This window comes from Balaenoptera borealis, assembly GCF_965194805.1.
Source record: "Balaenoptera borealis genome assembly, chromosome: 13".
Lineage (NCBI taxonomy): Eukaryota > Metazoa > Chordata > Mammalia > Artiodactyla > Balaenopteridae > Balaenoptera > Balaenoptera borealis.
Genome location: NC_138870.1, coordinates 96,918,835 through 96,933,017, shown reverse-complemented (window position 1 = coordinate 96,933,017; position 14,183 = coordinate 96,918,835). Strand labels below are relative to the sequence as shown.

Below are 14,183 nucleotides of genomic sequence, written 5' to 3'. Positions count from 1 at the left end.
GGTCTCTGGTCCCAGCACAGCAAAGAAGCTTGCTATTCCCTCCAGGCAGCCAGGGGACACGGGGATACGGAAAGGAAACCGAGCAGGAGAGGGGAGAGGAGGGAGGGAACCAACAGACAAGGAGCGCTGGAGAGTGCCAGGCCCTGGGGGTGGGGTGGGGGTTACCTTATTGCATTCTCACCCCAAGTCCTTGTGCAGGGGGATCATCTTCATTTTGTAGATGAGGAAACTGAGGCCCAGAAAGTCCATCACTGTCAAGATGGGATTTGAACCTAGATCAGCTTCGGCCCAAAGCTCTTTTCCTCACTCCTGGTGTAACAGGAATCTCAAAGAGCGCTATCTCCCCTCACCCCCAACAGGGTTGCAGGGTAAACCTAGAGGCACAGCGGATGTGGGCCTGGAGGGAAGAGTGGGATGGGGGCACTGTTGCTAGGGAACCAGCTTCCCTGCTCCTGGAGGGATGGTGAGTAGAGAGACAGCAGGTCAGCAGTTCTGGGAGCCCCGGGGGCTGCTCCAGCGCGGGATGCCCCCACCTGAGAAGCGGCAGGCAGGGCCCAGCCCTCGCCTGGCTCGCGGCTGACAGCCACCCCATTCCAGACAAGATCCGGTGATTCCCACATCCGCCCCCAAGGCCTCTACCAAGGTTGGCACACTGCTGCTGGCACCGGAAAGCCACATTCCAGAGGCCCTCACAACTCCCTGCCAACGCCAGAGTCTTGGCAGAGCAGGAGAGCGGGGGCTTCTGAGAGGGGAGAGGACTGCGGTGGGGGAGGACTGTGGGAGGGGCTTGGCCATCCCTAGTTTACTCACCCCCTCCCCAACCAGAGCAGGCAGGGGCCACGGCACAGCCTATAGACTGGGAGAACTGGGCTGAGGGCAGCCTCTCAGACAGGATGCTCTTGAAAAAACCTATCCTTTTCAGGTGGCAAGGCACCTCTTACTACCTCTTATAAAAGGTTTTCCACGCGGAGCTCCAACTTGCTGTGTGACCTTGGGCAAGACACATACCTTTTCTGGGCCTCAGAGACCCATGAGAGGACTAAAGCAGGTAAATTTAGAAGGTGCCCTCTAGAAAATAGCTTTTATTGTGCCAAGATGTTAGGCTTCAGCATCCTGCCTGGTCTCCCTGCTGTCCCGTCTCTACCCAGCAGCCAACAGATTCTCTTAAATCTGTGAGTCAGGCACGTGGCTCATCGTCCTGGGTGAGGGGAGCGCCTCTCACACAGGGGATGTTACCCTCGCTTCTTCTCCATCTGGCCCCTGTTGCCTCCTTTTCCTGCAACTGCCCACCCTCATCCCTACTGGGAGTGGTCTCCTGGCTCCCCGGCTGCCCCAACTCTACAAGTTTCTTCTCTCCAAGGCATCCGCCCTTGTCCTTCCTCTAGCCTGGAGGTCTTGGCACCACCCAGATCTTCGAATAGCTCTTTCTGGTCATCCAAGACCCAGCTCAAATGTCACCTCTAGAGAGGCCTTCCCTGCCCCCTTTCTCTAAACCCGGGCCCTCTGCCCACGTTTTGCGATCACATCTCTCTGATCTCTTTCCTTCATAACATGTGTCACAATGGAGACGATCTTGGTCACTTATTGTTTACTTGCTGATTGTCTTTCTTCCTCTGATCTGTTTACTCCAGGAGGAGTAAAGGAGGGCAGGGTTACCTTCTTTCCCAGCACTGGGCCCAGCACAGAGCAGGCACTCAATACATCTTTTTTGAACGGGGTGATGAGACTTTGTGTTTCTTCCAACACATCCAGGCCCCTGGTTTGTCAACGTGAGCGCCTTCCCCGGGTGCTCGCTGCTCCCTCCCTCCGTGGCCTCCCCCAAACCCAGGCTTGTGGTAAAGTTCCTGGAGACTCAGCTCTGGACCAAGCAGCCTGAAGGGCTGGGCAGGACAGGAGGGAGAGAGGGAAGTAGGACTCATGACCCCTGATCCCCTGGCTTTTCGTTCCCCAAGAGCAAAAGCGCAGCCCTGGACCTGGAAAACCCCTGGGTCTGGCTGCTGGGCAGGCGGTTCCGGGGTGACCTCATCGCCTTGAAAGGAGGGCAGCAGGGGCAGGAAGCAGAGGACGCATCAGATGGGCTAAATTTAGAGCATTTGATTCAGCCCAGGCAGGACAATATTCCTGGAGTCCCCATTGTTTGTGAGGGGCCAGAGGGCAGGCTGTCCACTGAATGGCTGGGTCTGAGCCATGCCAAGCTGTCTGAGCATGCAGGGGTGGGGGGGCGGCGGCCCCCTCCCTGCTGGAGGAGAAGCCAGGCCCAGGGTCAGCAGGGCAGAGCCAGGTGGGGTGCAGACACTGGGGGTGCTGCCCTTGGGATTAAGGCCAAAGGTGGGAAGGAGGAGGCGTCTTAGATGAGAAGGGAGCTCTGGGTGGCCCTGATCGCAGCTGTTCCGCTGTGCGACCCTCTCAACAGCCAGGACAGCCATTAGTCTTCCCCACTGCTCTGCCATTTTGCAGCCGGGGTGGGGCTCAGATTTTAGGAATGAGTTGCCGAAAGCCACAGAGATGCCCTGTATCCTGACTGCCATCCAGGGTCCACAGCAATCCGCTGTGCCCCCAGCCTGCGGCCCTCCCACCAGGACAAGTGCCCTCTCCCAGCACAGCCCTCTCCCCGGCGTAGCCCTCTCCCATCACAGTCCTCTCCCGGCACAGCCCTCTCCCAGCACAGCCCTCTCCCGGCACAGCCCTCTCCCAGCACAGCCCTCTCCCCAGCACAGCCCTCTCCCAGCACAGCCCTCTCCCAGCACGGCCCTCTCCCCAGCACAGCCCTCTCCCAGCACAGCCCTCTCCCCAGCACAGCCCTCTCCCAGCACAGCCCTCTCCCAGCACAGCCCTCTCCCAGCACAGCCCTCTCCCGGCACAGCCCTCTCCCAGCACAGCCCTCTCCCCAGCACAGCCCTCTCCCAGCACAGCCCTCTCCCGGCACAGCCCTCTCCCCAGCACAGCCCTCTCCCAGCACAGCCCTCTCCCAGCACAGCCCTCTCCCAGCACAGCCCTCTCCCCAGCACAGCCCTCTCCCAGCACAGCCCTCTCCCCAGCACAGCCCTCTCCCAGCACAGCCCTCTCCCCAGCACAGCCCTCTCCCAGCACAGCCCTCTCCCAGCACAGCCCTCTCCCAGCACAGCCCTCTCCCAGCACAGCCCTCTCCCCAGCACAGCCCTCTCCCCGGCACAGCCCTCTCCCAGCACAGCCCTCTCCCGGCACAGCCCTCTCCCAGCACAGCCCTCTCCCGGCACAGCCCTCTCCCAGCACAGCCCTCTCCCCAGCACAGCCCTCTCCCAGCACAGCCCTCTCCCAGCACGGCCCTCTCCCCAGCACAGCCCTCTCCCAGCACAGCCCTCTCCCCAGCACAGCCCTCTCCCAGCACAGCCCTCTCCCAGCACAGCCCTCTCCCAGCACAGCCCTCTCCCGGCACAGCCCTCTCCCAGCACAGCCCTCTCCCCAGCACAGCCCTCTCCCAGCACAGCCCTCTCCCGGCACAGCCCTCTCCCCAGCACAGCCCTCTCCCAGCACAGCCCTCTCCCAGCACAGCCCTCTCCCAGCACAGCCCTCTCCCCAGCACAGCCCTCTCCCAGCACAGCCCTCTCCCCAGCACAGCCCTCTCCCAGCACAGCCCTCTCCCCAGCACAGCCCTCTCCCAGCACAGCCCTCTCCCAGCACAGCCCTCTCCCAGCACAGCCCTCTCCCAGCACAGCCCTCTCCCCAGCACAGCCCTCTCCCAGCACAGCCCTCTCCCAGCACAGCCCTCTCCCCAGCACAGCCCTCTCCCAGCACAGCCCTCTCCCAGCACAGCCCTCTCCCCAGCACAGCCCTCTCCCAGCACAGCCCTCTCCCAGCACAGCCCTCTCCCCAGCACAGCCCTCTCCCAGCACAGCCCTCTCCCCAGCACAGCCCTCTCCCAGCACAGCCCTCTCCCAGCACAGCCCTCTCCCCAGCACAGCCCTCTCCCAGCACAGCCCTCTCCCAGCACAGCCCTCTCCCCAGCACAGCCCTCTCCCAGCACAGCCCTCTCCCAGCACAGCCCTCTCCCCAGCACAGCCCTCTCCCAGCACAGCCCTCTCCCCAGCACAGCCCTCTCCCAGCACAGCCCTCTCCCAGCACAGCCCTCTCCCCAGCACAGCCCTCTCCCAGCACAGCCCTCTCCCCAGCACAGCCCTCTCCCCAGCACAGCCCTCTCCCAGCACAGCCCTCTCCCCAGCACAGCCCTCTCCCAGCCACGGGGGGACAGGAGAGGGTGGCTCAGCCTGCGCAGGCTCCAGAACCTGTTGCCATGGCAACATGGGGTCCAGGCCTGCCCTGCTCTGGAGGTGAGCCTGAAGCTGAGGACTTCCTTGGGCTAGCAGGCAGCGTGGGCTGGGGCTGCCTTCTGACCCCCCGCCTGCCAGAGCCCGGGACTGGGCCAGCAGCCTGGCCTAGCTGCCTGGACTGATCACACTGGCTAAGCCGGTGATCCTTGAGGGTGTCCTGTTTCTGAACCCATGCCTCATGTCCACACCGCGGCCGGGCAGCCAAAAGAGGGTGGGGCTTGTCTCTCGTTCATGGCCACCCTGGTGGGGGAAGGCTCAGCAGCCCAAGTGTCCAGGAACCTTGTGCTCCCGTCTAAGCTCCCACCACCCATCCTGCAAGTCCCATTGAGGCCCAGGGAACTCCTTGGGCCACCTGCCTTGGAAATGGGGGAAGGGGACCAGCAGTTCCAAGAGACCTGCTCTTCCCACTGACTGTGACAGGTGAAGGGAAAGGACCCAATGCTTCGATACTCAGAACGTGGCCTCTGCTCCCCGTCCTCTTCCCAGCTCAGGGGGGGCTTTGGGAACGAAGCCCACCCAGTCCTCCCTGCTCCGTGTTCCAGGTGAGTGAACTGAGGGTCTGAGCTAGGAAGAGGCTTGTCTGAGACCATGCGTGGGATGGCAGCTTTGCCCATCCTCCTGGGCTCTGCCCACTGTGGGTCTGCGGGCACCAGATCTCCTCTGCCTGCAGCCCCACTGCCCTGCCCGGGGCGGCGGCCCAAGGCTGTTCACTGCTCCTCTTGATTTCACATCATGACTCATGTTATCATGTTCTCAGGAGCTGAGTAACCACCTGAGTTATTTATACCCTGGCTAAGCAGGCTTCCTTCCCTCCTCCCAGAACTCAGGCAGGCAGGACGGGTGGGGGTGGGGAGGAACCTGGGAGGGGGGATGTGGACTGGGAAAAGACAACTGAGCCCCCTCCCACCATATCCCCTCCCCTGGGGTACCACCCCCATAAAGCGCCCAAAAATAGCGGTGACTATCCCAGCACAACAGGATGGGCCTGTATCTATGGCATCGATTTATAGGTATTATGATGGTTTGGGGAGGGGGGAATTCCTTTCCAGAGCGAGTCACCCGTCTGGAAAAATAAAGAAGGAAAAAGCTGAAATTTTTTCCTTCCATCAAAACAGGAAGGAGCTGGGAGAGGTGGGGGATGGACGGAGAAATGATAGGTGGAGGCCGAGATGCTTCCTCCACCCTGTGGTGGTCTTCTGGGAGGGGAAGCCCCCCGGATGTCTGCACACAGGGCCCCAGTGACCTTGGGGGCTGGTGCTGAGTGTCCCCCATGTGGGCCATCGCCGGCGGCCCAGGGCATTTTCGTCATCCCTGACTCCCAGGCCTGTGTGCTTTCATGGACACACACGGATGCCCACATGCACACAGACCCATGTCCTCCCCCGACATCACACAGACACACACGCCCATCTCCGTACGCCCCCCCCCCACCAGAGCCCACAGGAGAAAAGCTCTCACTCTGGGTGGGTGGAACTTGGGGAGGGGTCTGCCTTTCTGACCTTTGTTTTTCCCTCCCCTTGAGCACTGCCCTGGGAGTCCTGTGACTTAAGTTCAAATCCTGCTTTGCTCCAGCTCTAACGGGCAGGGTGATCTTAGAGAAGTCAGTTCCCCTCTTTGAGCCTCAGTTTTCTCATCTGTAATAAGGGTATGGTCATCCCCCTGGTGCTTCCCTCTGGGGCAACCTGTGGGGACCGCCTTGTCCAAGTGAGGGGAATCACAACCACAGCTCCCGTTTACCCAGCGCTCTCTCTGTGCTAAGCACCTACATTCGGTCGCTGGATTAACCTCGTGACCAAATGTGGAAGGTTCCAGAATCATCCTCATCTATGGCCCGGAGGGCAGGGACTAGCCAAGGGTCACACAGCTGGGATGTGGTGGAGGCTGGTTGTGAACTCTGGGCTCCTCAGCACGGTTCACATCCAAGGAAGAATGAAGGGGATCCTGTCAGAGCCCCGAAGCAGGGGTGGGGGAGGAGGAGGAGAGGGAGGAGGAAGGTGGCCCAGCTTCCTTGGGCCTCAAGTTCCCACTGGGTCCACTGATGACAACTCCGTGGCTTCAGCAGGGATGTGCCTGGTGGCCAGGGAGCGTTATGCCCGCTGCCATGGTGGTTCCTATTAAGACGATTAGTCACTCCCGCCGGGCTGCCCTCTGTTTGCTTGTTGACTTATATAAGCACAGCCTGAGGGTGTTTGTACTGTTGTCTCGGTCTTTCTGTCTTCCACCTGCCTGCCTCAGCCTGTAAGCCCCTCAAGGGCAGGGGGCTCCAGAGAGGTGAGCTGGCAATGCAACACCCAATTCCCTGTGAGGACAACTCTGGGGCACCACACGGGGCACGTCTGAACATACTCCCCACAGCCAGATTGTGTTGGGACCCCATTAGGCAGATAAGCACGTTGAGGTCTTGGACTGTTCTCCTCCAAGCCCAGCACTGGACTGGCCCAGGACGGCTACCCCAGCAGGTGTAGCTCTGAAGCCCATAGCACTGGTTTACATCTGGCTTGGCCACCTCCTGATCATGTGAATCAGGGAAGTTGTGTGATCGCTCTAGGACTCAGTTTTCTTGTCTGTAGAATGGGGATAATATACTTTGCTCTCCCTGGATTGTCAGGTGGTTCAGGGGTTGAGCAGTGAAATCACGATGTTGGACCATTTTGGACCCGTGCTTTAAGTCAGTGCTCCTCAAACTGTGCACATGGATCACCAGGGGTCTTCTTAAAATTCAGATTCTGACTCAGCAGGTATAGGCTAGGCCTGGCACTGTGCATTTCTAACAAGCCCCTTGGGGATGCGGCTGCTGGTTGGTGGGCCTCATGTGAGGAGCAACGGTGGAGGTCTAGACCACGATGAAAAGGTACTAACTGCGTTGCGTGTTAAGCAAGCGCGCGGTACTGGGCACTGGGCTGGCGCCTTCGCAACATTTCTCCCATTCCATCCTCAGGGGAGCCCTGCAAGGCAAATGAGGCCATCCCAGACTCCAGACGAAGAAACTGAGGCTCAGAGAGGTCGATGCCCTGCCCAAGGACACACAGCCAGTAACTGGCACCTGCAGGGTCTCAAAGGCAGGCCTGCGGGGCTTACCCAGCTGGGTCCTTGTCCATCAATCCAAACCCTTCCCTCCCGCACCCAGCACCCACACACCCCCAGCTCACAGCCCCTGCCCTCAAGAAACTCACCCTGGTGAGGACCTAAGACACACCTAAGGACGTGGCAATAGCCTCAAGTGGCCTCCAGGCAGTGGTGGGAAGGGACAACGTGCTAGGGGAAGGGAAGAGAACTCACCCCCAGGAAAAGCTCCCAGCGGGCAGGCAGGCTGGGTGAGGAAGTGGGTGAGACCTGGGATGGAGAGGAGCATGAAGGGCACTGTGGGAGGGGACACCACGAGTAAAGGTGTGATTTGGGGTCAAAATAAGCCATTCCTTGTGAACCCCAGCCTCACCCAGCCCTTTCCCTCCCACCCATGTGCTTCCGGCCCTCTCCCATGGAACACCCTTCCAGAATCACCGCCCTGGGGGCCTTCCCCACTGCAGAGGAGGGCCAGGGGTCCCTGGAGTTGGCAGACTGTCACCCATTTCTGTCCTTGACTCACTGCGTGACTTTGGGCAAGTCACATGATGTCTCTGAACCTCAGATGTCCCTTGTGAATGCCCACGGCTTGTACTGCGGGGTCAGGGTCTTGAACATCGAAGCCATGTCTGACCTCCTCCCAAAGGGGAGCTTCCTAATGGCGGTGGTGGGAGATGGGGATGCGGGTGGTAAACTGAGGCAAGGGAGAGAGGAGGGCCAGGACAGGACCATGCATTACCTCCCACGTGCATTTCCTTTCTAGCAGCCTCTAGGGTCCCCTGCCCGGTATGGTGGGGCATCATTCATGAGGCTCCTTCAGCAAGGGGTTCAGACCAATGCCCACCAGAGGGCCCTCCCCAGAGAGGGGTGGAGCTAGGCCAAAATCTGTGAGTGAGTGAGGGCAAAGCTCAGGTAAACTGGGCACTTGGGTGTTTTCCTCTTTGCCTGGCTGGCAGATGGGCGTAGATATCCAGAGAGTGATTCTGGCACCAGCTGCCGAGGTTCAAATCCCAGCTCTGCCCTCACTCATCCCTGACCTTGCAGAGCTGCCCCAGGCCTTGGTTTCCCCATCTGTAAAATGGGGGTGATCACAGCTCCCCTCTTGAGGCTTAACTGAGTGAATACACCTGAGGGGCTTGGAGCAAGTTGCCAAGAAAGTGAGTGCCATGTAAACATTTGCTATTATGAATATTGATGAAAAACTTGTGACTTTTACACTGTGGCTGGGTTCCCATTCTTTGGACAGGCCCTTTATGTTTCCTGCAGTTCCCAATATATTCCTCTGGAAAGCTGGTAAGGGTCTGTGTGCTGTCCTAGCTGGATCCCCACCAAGGGGGGCTGCCTGTTACCTGCCTGTCCTCATCCCTTCCAGAATTCCTAGTCAAATCGTCAGCACCCGGCAGCCAGGACACCCTGATTTGGAGAGGGCTGGCTAACCCATATCCTGCAGGCAGTTTCCCGGCCCTGGGGTGGTGGGCGGGTTCCGGGGCCCACTGCGTCCAGCCCTGCACAGTCTCCTTCATCTAGCTTGTAAAATTTGTTTACTTTTCTGCATGCAAAGTGACATGAAAAGCTGGGCGGCTCTGATCCAGGCCACACAGGGAGGCATCATGTAACAGGTAGATGGCAAAAGTGTGGGTTTTGGCATGACAGCCCTGGATTCAAATCCTGGCACTGTGACCTCCTTGCTGGGTGATGCTGGGCAAGCTAGTATCCCTCTCTGAGCCTCAGTGCCTCCTCCCCCAGGTATGAACACAATGACAAGAGCACCAGCCCTCCAGGAAGCGGGTAAGGACACAGCCAGCCTTGTTCCTTTGCTGGTAATAAAATGGTAATAATTGCTGTACTTCTCTCAGTGCTGTCAGTTCCGGTAAAGCTCTTGGCCCAGGGCCTGGCCCAGGGTGAATGCTCTGGAAGTGAGGTTGTCACGATAATCAGGGTGCTCCAGGCCCAGCAGGTGAGCACCAAAAGGTGCAGTGAGAATGACCCTTCTCTAAGGCAGAGCCAACCAGGTCCCGGGTGGGGTCATCTCCCAGCCTGTCTGGCCCAGCTCCCCTCACCCTGGGGCGCTTCACTCCATTTCCAGCCAGCTTCCAGGACAGGTAGATCAGAGCTGCCCGTCCAAACATCCTCTTCCTTGTCTGGAGACTGAAGGAGCTAAAAATGCATCGCCTTGGCCCCAGGAAAACAAACATGACGCTTCCCTTGCCTTTGTATACAGGACACGAGGCCCAAGGCCGCAGAGGCAGTGTGGTGGGCTCCTCCAGGCTTCCCTAGGCCTGGGGGCGGGGGGTCTGTCTATCTGCCTTCCTGGGGTCTCTTCTGCCTCCTTGTTACTCACGGCCACAGTGGCCAGGGCCTCACCAGGGTGGGGTGTCTCTAACAGAAGTGGTGGGGCACTAGGTGAGGACACCCACCCCCCCCGCAAGGTGACATGCTTGTGGCCTTCCCAGCTGTGCGCTCCACTCCTAGCCCTGCCTCTGGGACTCACAGGTGGGTGTGTGCGTGCACGTACGCGTGCAGCTTGGAGTGATAATAATGATCACAGGGATAACCGACAACATACTTGGAGTGCCCACTCCTGCTTTCAACATAGGATGTGTTAACTCATTTGACTCCATGAGGTAATTACTATAGCCATCCACGTTTTACAGATGAGGAAACTGAGGCTCAGAAAGGTCGAGTGACTTGTTCAAGGTCACAGGCTAGTAAATGGTAGAGCGGGGCTTTGAACCCAGGCAAGCTTTACTGGGAAGCCTTGTCCCTTGCCCTCTCTAAGCCTCAGTTTCCTCATCTGTAAAATGAGCACATGCGATGTAATACTCCTCTCCCTGGGTGACCGTGAGGGTGAAGCAAGGGCAAAGGCCTTGCTGATGGGGAGTCAGGGGACCGGCCAGTGAGGGGGCTGGGGGAGCTGATGGCAGCTACAGGGCGTGGGCGTAGAGGATGCACTTTGCCATCATACAGCCTGGGCTGGGGTCTCAGGCCATTTGTGGCCTGGCCTTGGACTGTTCCCAGTTTGGAGGGCCAGTTCCTCTTCCGTCAAGCTGGGAAAAGCAAACTTGCCTGGTGTGGGTGTTCCCAGGCCTCCCTCAGCAGAGTGGCGATCCCCAGGACACATCATCCCCACCCTTCTGGACTTGAGGGCACAAGTCTGCCCGCGGGATTGAAGCCAGTTCTTTCCTCAGCCCCTGGCCCCCAATCCCATGGTGTGAGACGCTTTAAATGGACGAGAGCTTAGATTGCTCTAAACACAGTCCAAAAGCCCCCAGCCTTGGGCAGGCCCCCTCCAGCACCTAGCTGAGGGCTGTGGCCCCTCGGTTTTCCACGTGGCTCAGACCTACTGGGAGTGGAAGGGGTGAGAGTTATGGGAGTGTGGCCCCCCACCCTGCAAAACCTGCTCCCAGCCCTCCTGGAAAGCCGGATTCCTCAGCGGCCCCAGTGCCATAGATGGGTTGGGGTCTTCCCGGGGTCTGTGAGGGCAGTGCCCCTCAGATATCCTGTGCATCTCAGTTTAGAGGCTCATGTTACAAGCTCCCCCCTGCAACTCTTTCCACCCTTCAGGCGGGTGGAACCAACAGGCCAGGAAGAAACAGGCAAGATGTTTACTCATTCGTTCGTTCCTTCAGCAGACATTTATTGAGCAACTATTGTACGGTAGGAGCTGGAATGGGTGTCAGTCTAGCGCTAGACCCATATATAGACAATGACAATACTGTGGGGGACATGCTCCGGGGACCCAGAGCAAGCACCAAGTCTGGGGGTTCTTCCTGGAGGAGGTGTCGGCTAAGCAGAGCCTGACCGGAGGAAAAGGGGGGGTGTTCTTCCCCCACCCCCAACATTGACATGCTGTCTGCAAGGAGAGGTGCTACAGGAAAGGGGTTCTGCTCAGCATGGCATTTAGGCCCAGGTGCCCTGTGGTCCCTGCTGCCTCTGCCGTCCCAGTCCTGCCGCTTCTAACCAGTGCGCAAAGCCATCTCAATTTGTGTCTACCTCACTCAAGAGCCTGGCGGTCCCAGAGTGCCAGGACTGGCTCTGCTTCCCCTTCCCATTTCCCAGCGCTTCACACAGGGCCCGAAACCGTAGGTGCTCGATGCTGCTGCTCCCAGGAGCCTTCGCGCATCACATCCCCCCTGAGGCTGAGCTGTGTGCTCCCTCTTTGTGCTCCTACAGCACTCTGTATGTGAGTCAGAGCTCATATCGGCGCAGCACTCTCAGCTGGCAAAGTGCTTTTGCAGGTATTCGTGTGTTTGATGCTCACCGAAGCCCTGTGTAAGAAGTGTCATTGCGGTCGTCGTCATCGCCTGCCAGGACACAGCACAGCATGGGGGCTGAAGCAAGTGTGTGGGCTCTACAGCTGGACTACTTGGGTTCCAGTCCTGACTCCACCACTGTGTGACCTTGAACTCTGTGGCTATGTGACCTTGAACTAGTTGCTACACCTCTCTGTGCTTCGACATCTCCATTCATAAGATAAGAGTAAACATATCTCATTGGAGCACTGAGAAACCACATGAAGAGTAAGAAGAACACTACCAACCATAAGGACACCTCAATAATAATAGTGGTAGCTATTGTCAATTATAAAGAAGGATACAGAAGATCAAGGTCAAGAACACCTAGCTGTCCAGTGGAGCAGGGTTTTATCTCTAAGTCTCTAGACTTCAAATCTTGTGTTTTGGGATTATCTTCCTATCTCCCCCGCCCCACCTCCCTTGTCACCCTGTCTCCTGATTTATCTGTTTATGCATCTGTCTGTCCTTCTGCATGGGGGCTCCTCCAGGGCAGTATCAGCATCATGCCGTCTCCCCAGTGCCTGGAACAGCGCCTGGAACAGTGTCTGTTCCGGTGTCTGAGGGAACACGCAAAAGCTTTGTCGAAGGAATGATGTACTCCATGTGCCAGGCATCTTGCTCTGTGCTTCCACATGGATTACTTTATCTGAGCCTCCAGACCACTCTATGAAGTAGATAAAAATCTTTCTACAACGGTATTGAGCTACAATAAAGCACTTATCAGTCTAGATATGTGTGAATACTCGTGAACTCATCATCACCAGCAAAGATGACAAACATTTCCACCATCCCTAAAAATTTCCCATGCCTCTTGGAAATCCCTCCCTCCCTCCAATTATAGTTGTCTCTCCAGTGTATAGGGAAGGAAATCGAGGGACTGAGAAGTTAAACGTCCCAGAGACACTTGGCCAGCAAGTGGCCATTGCAGTATTTGAACCAAGGTGACCTGCCCCTGGCCTGCCCCTTGGCCACTGTGCCATGCTGCCTAGGCAGTAATGGGCAGAGGGTGGGTGCGTGTGGCTGTTTGTAGAGAGGCCCTCCTGGGACATCCTCCCTCCCTGCCGCCCCTGCTCAGGTCCAAGAAGACAATTCATGAAGCGATGGTGAGTGTGCCTGTCTCAGTGACTAAGGGTGTGTGCACATGTGAGAAGCAGGCTGCCACCCCATAGGGATGTTTGGGTACAAAGGGCAGATGACACAGACAGCACAACGGGACCAGATAAAGGTGTCCTAAAGCCAGGAGCTGGGCGGTGCGGCAAGTGGGTCTCGTGGTGGTTGCTGGGCTCAGCGTGCGAGCGTGTGACTCTGTGACTGTGAGCGTATGACGGCTGAAGGAAGGGACATAGCAGCTCCCGGAGCTGGGGGGCGGAAGGCGTTAACTGTGTGAATGCTGGCATGGGTGGGGGGCCCTGGGTCTCCAACCTGTGGGCTGAGAGAGGTAGTAAACATCAGGGTGACTGGAGGATCATGATGGCGGCCCTGCAAGGATGCTGCAGGGTTGTGGAGGTTTGTGTGACTCTGCAGTTCAACAAATTCAATTTCAGCCAATGCCAGCAACGCCTGTTGTGTGCCAGGCAACCAGCTAGGAGGAGGAGACGTGCACCCAGCTTTCAGCTGAATGGTACTGGTTGCAGGGTTTCTGTGATCACCTTGTGGCTTTTTGGGGGCTGGATGCTTTTTGCCCTTTCTGCCATTAAATCCTCAGGATAACCCTATCCCACTTTGAGGCGAGATGGAGGAGCACAGAAAGGAAGTGACTTGCCCAAGGTGACCCAGCTACTCAGCACTAGGGCAGGATCTGGAGAGCCTGAGCCCTTCACCACCATGCCTGTGCTATGGTGCAAATGTCTGGTCCTGGAGGTGCGGGCTTGCACTCCTGCAAGCCAGCGGCCTTGGAGACACCCCTGCCCCCAACCACGTGGGCTAGAAACCAGGCCACAGACACTGTGCTGAGGGGCCCAGCGTTTGGTTGCTCCTAGATCTCCCTTTCCAGAGACCAGATTCCTGGGCGGAGGGGCTGCTGGGCTTTTGGAAGCCCCTAGGCACCCCATCCTCGCCTCAGGCCCTCCCGGAGCTCCCGCCCCCTTCCCCCCTCCCGGTACTGACTCTCGGCCAGAAGAGGAAAGGCTGTCTCCACCCACCTCTCGCACTCTCCCTTCTCCTTTATAAAGGCCGGAACAGCTGAAAGGGTGGCAACTTCTCCTCCTGCCGCTGGGAGCAGCCCGCCTGCCTCCCCGTGCGCCCGCAGCCTCCCCCGCTGCCTCCCTGAGGGCTCCCCTCTGGCCGCCAGCGCCCATCTTTCATTCCCGAGATAGGGATATTTTGCGCGCACACACAGACACACACGCGCAAAAAGGGGGAAAAAAGCCCACCCTCCAGCCTCGTTGCAAAGAGAAAGCCGGAGCAGCCGCAACTCGCAGCCCGCAGAGGACGCCCAGAGCGGCGAGCGGGCGGGCAGACGGACCGACAGACTCGCGCCGCGTCCACCTGTCTGCCGGGCCCGGTCCAGCGCGCAGCG

The 14,183-nt window shown here is 58.5% G+C and overlaps 1 long non-coding RNA gene across 1 annotated transcript in view; it reads right to left on the bottom strand.

Moving 5' to 3' along the window:
• Positions 1 to 14,183, bottom strand: part of LOC309610253 — a 29,700-nt gene that overhangs the window by 5,960 nt on the left and 9,557 nt on the right. The gene's annotated exons all lie outside the window — the stretch shown is intronic.